Below are 9,622 nucleotides of genomic sequence, written 5' to 3'. Positions count from 1 at the left end.
CTTTTTCATCGTGATTTGATGGTACCTGGAGTACGCATCAAGGAAGCAAAGGGTTTCACACCCTAAGGTCGAGTCGACTATTTGGTCTATGCGCGGTAAAGGAAACTGATCCTTTGGATATGCTTTGTTGAGACCCATGTAGTCAACACACATTCTCCATTTCCCACTCTTTTTTCTTACAAGAATGGGATTGACTAACCACTTAGTGTGATACAACTCCTTGATGAATCTAGCCACCAAATGCTTCACAATCTCCTCGTCAATGGCCCTACGTTTCTCCTCGTCGAAGCGACATAGGCGCTGCTTCACCGGCTTGGAACATGGCCTAATTTTCAAGGCATGCTTGGTGACTTCCCTCGAAATGCCTGGCATATCCAAGGGTCTCCACGCAAAGATGTCTCTGTTGGCACGAAGGAAGTTGATAAGCGTGCTTTCCTATTTGGAGGAAAGCGTGGTACCGATGCGCACCACTTTGCCCTTAGAGCTGCTGGGGTCTATGAGGACCTCCTTGGCGCCTTCCATAGGTTCAAAAGACCTAGTTGACCGCTTAGGGTTGGGCGCTTCCTTGACGATCTCCGCCCTGATGGTCGCGAGCTCTTTGGAGGCGACAATCATCGTGGTGTGTTCGCTGCACTCGACCTCACACTCGTAGGAGCACTAGAAGGAGGTGTCGACGGTGATGACCCCATGCGGACCTGGCATCTTCAACTTTAGATAGGTGTAGTTGGGGATGACCATGAACTTCGCGTAGCATGGATATCCTAGGATGGCATGGTAGGTCCCATGGAACCCAACTACCTCAAAGATAAGGGTCTCCATCCTATAATTAGTTGGATTCCCGAAGGTGATGGGTAGATCAATCTGCCCGAGCGGCACGGCCTGCTTTTCGGGCATGATGCCATGGAAAGGTGCCTCGGTCGGTCGGATGCACGACCGGTCGATGCCCATGGCGTTGAGCGTATTAGTATACATAATGTTGAGGTCGTTGCCTCCATCCATCAGCACCTTGGTGAGCCGCTTTGTGCTGACGATCGAGTCAACCATGAGCGGGTATCTTCCTAGCTACAGGATGCTTTCTGGGTGGTCGGTCCGATCAAAGGTGATGGCGGACTCCGACCATCGGAGGAAGGAAGGCATGGCCGGCTTGGCCGTATAGACCTCATAGTGTGCAAGCTTCTGGCGGCGCTTGGAGTCATAGGTCGCCGACCCTCTGAAGATCATGAAGCAGCCATCCAACATCGGAAAGCCACCGTCCTTCCCCTCGACGTCGTCTACCGATGGCTTGGGCTCCTTCCTATGCTCCCCCCTGTTGGAGCCACCGGACAAGAATCGCTTCATGAGGGCGTAGTCTTTGTATAGGTGCTTCATGGGGAAGGCATGGTTCGGGCATGGCCCTTCGAGCAGCTTCTCAAAGTGGTCTAGGGTACCCTCAACGGGCTTCTAACCCCTCTTGCAGTCAGCAGCGGCCACGAGCAATCCCTCGTGCTGCTGCTTGTTCTTTTTCTTGTTAGGGCGGTTGGAGGCGCCTTCGTCGGCGTCCTCATCTCGCTTCGCCTTGCCCTTAGGGCGTTTAAAAATTGCTCTGACCGCCTCCTCGCCTGAGACATGGCTGGTGGTGATGTCGAGGAGCTCCTTGGTGGTTTGTAGGCCCTTGCATCCTAGCATGTGAACCAAGGACTCACAGGTGGTCTCGGATAGGAAGGCTCCTATAACGTGGGCGTAAGCGATGTCGAGCAGCTCGTTGCACTACCGGGAGAAGCGCCGGATGTACTCACGAAGAGTTTCCCCAGACTTATGTCGGTAGTTTTTGAGATCCCACGAGTTTCCAGGACGCACGTAGGTGCCCTAGAAGTTTCCTACGAAAATCTTCTTTAGGTCCACCCAACTTTGAATCCAGTTGGGCGGAAGGTGCTCCAAACATGTTCGCGCCAAATCGGCCAGGAACAATGGGAGGTTGCGGATAATGAAACTGTCATTATCTGCTCCACTAGCTTGGCAAACAAGCCAATAATCCTTGAGCCACAGTCTAGGGTTCGTCTCCCTAGAGTATTTTAGGATGTTGGTCGGTGGTCAGTACCACGATGGGAAGACAACATTGAGGATGTGTCGGCCGAAGGCCTAAGGCCTCAACAGGTCAGGGCTCGGACTTCGGTCCTCGCCGTTGTTGTAGTGTCCACCTTGATGAGGGTGGTAACCGCGACCGGTTTCCTCTCTCTCACCGCTTCGTCCATGCCTACGGGCATCCAGGGTGTTACGTGCGTCATGGTGGAGGCCGAGACGCTCGTGCACCGGGGCCACGGCATGCCCCCTGCTGCCGCATGGTGCCTGGTGGATAGACATGTCCCTGACATGTCGTCTCGAGGGCGCATGCTGACTGGCGTCGAGCTCGCGTCGTCGAGATAGTGAGCTCTCTGCCTGCTGTACCGCTGCACGCTCGAGTAGCGTGCTGATCTCGCGATGGGCCCAATGATCCTCGGGTGTTGTAGGCTCTGAGAGCCCTCGGAGCAAGGCCACCACGGCAGCGATGTTCTAGCTTGCATAGGCGAAGTGTAGGAGGGCTCCATCATCTTCCATGATCCTCTGGTTCATATTGCGGGCCATGGCACGCGCACGCCCACTGTCTCCATGATGCTCGATCTCTTGCTCAAGCTCCATGTGCTCCTGTTCTAGCTGGAGTCACGCATCCTCGAGTTTCCTATGCCATGCCCTCAGCTGCTCCACCCATAGGCAAGATGGGGTCCCTACATCTCCCTCGACCTCGTCATTAAGGTCATTTGGTGGGGTAGCCCCTCCCTTGTGGATGCTTTCGACGCATCTCTCGGGGGTACCTACCATAAAATATTCTCGCGAGGGGTGATGGCTCCCCATACTAGAGTCAGAGTCAGAGGGCGACTCTGAATCTCCCACGAGGAGGTCATGGAAATATTCCACGATGTATTCGGTCATCCCCATGAACTCATCGTTCATAAGGGATGGGTGCATGCGCTGCGCCACGAGGTGGCCAACGGTCCCCGTAGCATTGCGTAGACTGAACAGGAATGCTGTTAGGGTGCTTTGGATGAGGTATTCCGTGGAGAGCGGCTCCCCCCCGGCAAGCTGCATCATGACATTTGTGAACGAGAAGGTGAGGCGGCGTAGATCCTCCTGGGACGGTCAGGGTCCTAGGAAGGCATCGAGCTAGCGCTTTAGCCTCCTGTAATCGAAGCCAAGGAGCTGGTCGCTCCCAGGGGCACAGGCCTTAGGTGAGTGCAACTACAGCTCCTCAAGCGCCTCGATGATTGTGTTGAGGCTAGCAGAGTGGAGAGGCTGGATGGCGGCGGGAGCCTACGCCAACTCTCCCTTCGTCGTGACGATAAAGTCTAGGTTTCCGAAGCGCACGTGCGTGCTCGGGACCCAACTAACGCCGTGACTAGCCATCCGAGGCCAGATGTGGATGTCGAGACGCGCAAAAAGCCCCTACCTGGTGCGCCAACTATCGGTGTTTCAGATCACCAGCCAGAAAATTTGTATCTGCGCGTCTAGTCCGGATGGTGTGCTCGGAGGACACAAGAATTTATACTAGTTCGGGCAGAATGTTCCTACGTCTAGTGTGCTGCTGCTCGTGTTACCGACACTAGTTTGTAGTAGGGGTTACAAACGGGCAAGAGAGGAGCGGATCCCAGGTCTCCGGTGGAAGGGTTGAAGAGTGTTGAGAGTTTGTTCAGTCGTGTGCTCGTTCGCTGTCTCTTTCCCAGCCGTGTGCTCCTGCTTCCCCTTTTATAGATCAAGGAGAAGGTGCAGGTTACAGAGAGAGAAAGGAGAAAAGCGAGGGAGAAGAAGGCTTCTAGGGCCACCACGTCCTTCTTGTTCACGTGGGTCCCGCTGACGTTGTAGATGGTGACGAGGATGGCTCTGTGTCGGGCTCATGTTCACCATTGGTGCCATGCCTCGATGTCATCAGCTGGTCGTGGCATTCCATCTCGTCCCGGTAGACGGCGTGGTGAACCGACGTGCTCGTCAGCGGCCGTACGGGGAGTAGGCAACAGACCGATCACACACCTGTCACTGTTGACAATGTGAACCCCCGGGCGTGGCCTAACGTGGCCATGGGTTACGTCAAGACGTGCCTGCTTCCCGTCTAGTGTCAGAAGTTTGACCCTAGGGTCGTACCTTCTGACCCGTAGTGGTTGGAGGCGGTATGGGTCCCCGTCACGCGAGACGAAGCCCACGCCCCAGGGGTCGGGCGAGACGGGGGCCATGCCCTCAGGGTCGGGCGAGTCGGCTCCCGTACCCTAGGGGTCGGGCGACACGAGGCTCGTGCCCAAGGGGTCGGGCGACACGGGGCTCGTGCCCAAGGGGTCGGGCGAGACGGAGCTCGTGCCCTCGGGATCGGGCGACATGGGGCCCATGACTCAGGGTTGGGCGAGATGGCTCTTGTACCCTTGGGGTCGGGCGACACGGGGCCCATGCCCAAGGGGTCGGGCGACACGGGCCCCGTGCCCTCAGGGTCGGGCGAGATGACTCCCGTACCCTCAGGGTCGGGCGAGACTGAAATACGTCCTTGATTATCTAGGCAAGTTGTCATCCGCGGTCCTCAGATCCCTTCTTCGGGTATCCCTAATACCGATAGCCGACATGGTTCACAGCGGCACCGCAGCGGGGCACCCCCCCTTCGCCGCCATGTGGGGCTAGAAGCCCAGAAGGCAGCCAGGCCCACACGTCAGCCGGTGGCTTGCCCGAGCGCGGGCGCTCCCACTTAGGCCGAAACAGCCGCCCTGGTCCTAGGCGACCAGTGTGCGGCGCCACCCACCCCACCTGTCCGGGCCCCACTGCAGCCGGCCCCGCCCGTTCAGCCACTGGTGTCGCGGAGGGAGCAGCCCGTGGCGCGTACGGTGGCGAGACCGGCCATCGGATGCGCGATCCGACGGCCAACAGCCGTCAACGTGGCCTGGGCAAGGGCCTCCCAAGGCCGGCGGCTCTCTTGGGGAGTAACACGTACAACCAGTAAACAAGAGTTAAGATTTTGAGAGATGAATCCGAGTTGCCGGGCATGGACCCACATTCACAAATCATAACGATTGAGTTGCTGTGTGGCAAGTTGTGGCGTGGGTGCAACTGGTCAGCAGGTTCCATGATCGCAGTAAAAGGACGTCATGTGCAGAGCCTCTTTCATTTGACAGTGGCTCGCCAAGCTTAGCTTTGGATTCCTGAGGATCATTATAAATTTGTCATTAGCATTGGTTACAAATTGAATATCTTAGCACTGATCGAGCTGAACCAAGATCGTTAAGCTCAAATATTTAATCAAGCATTATTTTAAAGAGGACGGGGAACCGAGGAATGAAGGATTCACTGACCATCGACTCCAACTACCCGTACATGGTGCTAACTGCTAAGTTTAGTAGCTGTCAGTTCTCTTCTCTATCTCTACGACTAAAATATTCATAACTATTTCGTCTAAGGTGCGACGCCAAATCCGTTCGCTCCTGCATCCACCCAAGATTTGGACAGATTCCGTGCCACCCGGCGACGCGAAACCATCCCCTGAGCCTTCGCTTCGCCCGGCCTGGGGCAACTCCGCCCGCACTACGGCTCCCCTTCCGAAAAAAAGGAAACTGCCCCGTGCAATCAGCTCATCGGGCGATCTCGTCCCCGGTCGCGCGCGTCTCCCCTTGTCTCTCGCGACACCCACCGCACCGGTTGCGCCGCCGCCATCTCTCCCTCCTTCCCTCTCGCCCGCACACCCGGTGGCCGCGCCGTCACCGACGCCAGGACGAAGCAACCTGGCCGCGCCGCCACCGACGCCAGGACGAACCAACACGGCCGCACTGCTGCCTCGTCAACCCAGACGGGCCGCCGCTGACGCCGCCGGCGACGGGCCGCCGTCGGACGCGCGCCGGACGGACCGCCACCTAGATGGCTCCGAACGCGCACCCGTCTCCACTCCGCCTCGCCCGCGTCGCGTTCTCCGCAAGCGCCGCCGCTAGGCTCCCGCAGGTGGGGTGCCTTGGCGTGCGATGCTGCTGCTGTAGGCGTCGATGGGCATGAGGTGCATAGAGCCGCGTGCTTTAGGTGCTGCGCGGAGCCTTCTTCCCAGGAGGAGAAACCCACAAGATCGCCCCCATTCGCGTCTGCTGGGCATTTCCATGAGCAGCTGTTCTTTCATTTTCTCTGCCAGGTGATTTCTCTACATTTTCGTCTCCTCTCCCCCGATCTGGTGCTCCTCGAATCCCTGCAACACCAACATCTCCTCTCTGACTCGATTCTTTTTGCAGCAGTGATTTCTTGGTGAAGCTGTGTAGTGATTTGTTGGCGAAGCTGTGCACACAGGCAAGTGATTTCTCTCTCCCGCTTCGATTTCCCTTGAAATCGAATCCCTCACTTCAGCATCTCATTTGTGCAGCCCCAACTGGTATTCCTGCATTTTACTAAACTGCAGTAGTCTATTGAATTGGTAAAATAGGTAATCACAAATGCACAGTGCTTTGCCTTTTCATTAAGTACTTAACGATTGGTCTCTCTTCATCTATGCAGGGATACGTTTCCCCTTAGTTATCTGGTGGCTTATGGTTTATTAGTTACTGTACTTTGTATACAAGAAAATAGAAAAGACTTGCTCCCGGGATTGGATGACCTGTATAGTCAGTGTCAGAGTCAATCTCATTTCAAGTAGCTCGAGCATGTTTATGTTGTGTTTTAATTAGCCATTTGTCCCTAGCAATGTCCTTATCTTGTTGAAGAAAAGAAGGAATTTTTTATGGGGGTTAAATTATTAAAATAAGAGTTCATTGTAGCTTCATATGAGGTAGTTGTGCAGCTCAGAAGTGCCAATAGAGATGGATTCTGTATTGAGAGTTTCAGACATGGGCAGTAACATTGCATATTGTTTCTCTGTCCTATGTGAGTTACCAAAATGATTTCGGATATGAAAAAAGGGATCTATTCAGATGCAGTTTGATTGCACTAAGTTGTACTAAAAAGTCAAACGATATCGTCCATCCGGCTCCCCTTTGCCCCGCTCGCGACGATGTCCTCCAGCGCTTCGCTCACAGCTCTCTTGATTACTTTTTATATGAGGTAGTAATTGGAAAAGGGTACCATGAAGCTATGAAAACAAGTTTGCATGGAGAATAGAAATTATATATAAGAGCGTAAGTCTTATCCAGTGGTGCCTACCTTGACTGAAAATGAAGCCCCAGTCTGTGCCTGCCTTTGGGTTTGTGTTATTAGGCGTATTGCTGCGTAGCAGAAACCAATGTGACAATTATGGACGAGCATTGTAAGATGCTTGTGATGTTGAAAAAAGGAGATATAGTAGTTGTTACCCTATTGTAACTTTTTTTGTTTTTGAAAAATACTGTTGGAACATTTTGGAGCTCCTGAGTCCTGATCAATTTCTGTTCATGTACATTTGTCACCAACAGCATGCGTGTTTGCAGACTGTAGGTGTAATCTGATATTGGGTTATAAAATGAAGATAACTTATGAGCCTAGCTGAATTTATCACATATGACAGCGATGGCGACGTCGTCCTTGCCGTTAAGTGCCTCAATCAGCACATCCTTCAGGTCAACTATTTGCTTTCTTTTGCTTCTCCTCTTCAAATCGTTTTTTGAGGAATAATCAGAGTTCTTAATACTTAGCAAAACAACAATTTTGTGGAGTCCATACAAATTTACAGAGTAATTTGCACCTAAGCATTTTAAATATAATTGGCACTTTCATCTAACCACATGACATATGCTTTCAGCTGGTTGCGTAGTTACTACTGCACTTAGCCTGATGCAGCATGAATGATATGGTTACTTATTTTTTGTCTGTGTCATTTCGGGATAATTTGCACCGTGAGTATCTGGGATGATTGCCTTCAACTTAAATAGCTTCAAGCTGATACGAACATCCATATGGTGCTTATATATGGTGGCAGCAGTCCTGCTTACAACCAGGTGATCCAACCTAACCTTTATGACAATCACAAATCACATATCTGTGACTGCAATGTATTATTTTTCTTTATTAGCATAATATTTTTTGGCAGCCAATGATATATGGCAGACGACTCGCACCGGCAAGAATGAGGATGATGCCGATGGTGCTTCACGATGGTCGCCTTGACTATGCCCTATAAGACATTCTCTACAATATCATCGAAGCTCAATGTATGTTGAGCACATATCTGCACTTTGTGACAGCATGTTTTGCTGTTGACAGGCAACAACCTGGTGGAATGCCACCTTTGCATCCACTGTGGAGGGGTGGCGACCAAAGAGATAGTGGCAGAGGTGGCGAAGGGCACAGTTGTCAATATCACCCTTACTAGCTTTTCCCTTGTGAGCTCTACTCCCATCACTCCATGTGAAGCATTTGTATGAGATGAGATAGGAGCCTGTGTTGTTGTTCCAGTATAAGGCCTGCAATGGGAGGATGCTTGTACCATCTGTTTTTTTCGTTAACTTATTTTATCATGCAGTGCATGTGACTTGAAACTGTGATAGCCTTGTATTGCTTGCTGCCTTCTGACACCTATAGTAGTGAACTGATCAACAAAGTACCTATGGACCCTGAAGCTTTGTTGGCTTCGCATTGGATAAATACATGTGGACTCTAAGCTTTGGGTTAAAATGCTTATTTTGCGAGATTTTGTGCAGCTTAAGATTGGAGCGTTGTTGGCCTTATTTCACAACAGAGAATTCTTGACAAGTTGAGCGTTCTTGTACTGAAATTTGGTCTTCGTGATCCAACCTCTTGTTGACAGAGGATTATGGATAGAACAGAACAAATTGAAGCCCAAAGAAAATAAGAATTGTCGATCACAGAGACAGTAAAAAAGAGAATGTTTTTTTTTTCATTGCAACGCACGGGCATTTATATGGGCATTTATATAGGACGTTAAAAAAAAGTTTAGCAGCTGCCAGGAGGTCGCACCGGCGCCAGGGACGTGATTAATGTCGTACTAATTATTACCGTGCTTCCATGAATACCTACAAATAGGCCTTGTTTAGATGCCATCCAAATTCTAAGTTTTTTCGCTCTCTCTCCATCACATTAATTTTTAGCCGCTTGTATGGAGTATTAAATGTAGGTAAAAAAAAAACTAATTACATAGTTTAGTTAGAAATTACGAGATGAATCTTTTGAGCCTAGTTGATCCACGATTAGATAATATTTGCCAAATAAAACGAAAGTGGTACTATTTATCGGGTTCAAAAAATTTGCAAAGTGAACAAGGCCATAATCTCTCTCCGGAAATAGAAGCGCCCATAATCTCTCTCCGGAAATAGAAGCGCCATACCAATTATTATTACCATGCTTGCATGAATACCCACAAAGAATCTCTCCCCGGAAATAGAAGCCAATAAATGTCGACCAGAGATATGGTTTGGAGATATCAATCCAAACAATTGCTGCCAGTAATCACCTAGAAGAATTGCTACCAAATTATAAAATATTTTGACTTTTCTATCTATCTATATATACATATATATAGTTTTTGCTACGTATTTAGACGTACACTATGTCCAAATACATAACTAAAACAATGTATTAAAAAAACCGAAGTATCATATAATAGGGAGTACAATCAATGTAAATATATGGTTTTGAGATATCGATCAAAATAAAACAAGATATGATTTGGCGACCG

General features: G+C 50.8%; 1 long non-coding RNA gene across 5 annotated transcripts; it reads left to right on the top strand.

Annotated features, from left to right (window-relative positions):
- Window positions 1-5,543: 5,543 nt before the first annotated feature.
- On the top strand, window positions 5,544-8,567 carry LOC136474171 (uncharacterized). Of its 5 annotated transcripts, none has more exons than XR_010762860.1 (5): window positions 5,544-6,157; window positions 6,258-6,309; window positions 6,514-7,547; window positions 7,730-7,925; window positions 8,018-8,567. It is a non-coding gene; the product is annotated as an uncharacterized lncRNA (long non-coding RNA). The 5 variants fall into 5 exon arrangements; XR_010762858.1 differs by having other exon boundaries at window positions 6,514-7,925; window positions 8,018-8,084; window positions 8,191-8,567; XR_010762857.1 differs by having other exon boundaries at window positions 6,514-7,925.
- The last annotated feature ends 1,055 nt before the right edge of the window (window positions 8,568-9,622 follow it).

This window comes from Miscanthus floridulus, chromosome 8 (genome assembly GCF_019320115.1).
Source record: "Miscanthus floridulus cultivar M001 chromosome 8, ASM1932011v1, whole genome shotgun sequence".
Lineage (NCBI taxonomy): Eukaryota > Viridiplantae > Streptophyta > Magnoliopsida > Poales > Poaceae > Miscanthus > Miscanthus floridulus.
Note: the sequence above shows the minus strand (reverse complement) of the source record. Positions and strands in the feature narration are given on the sequence as shown.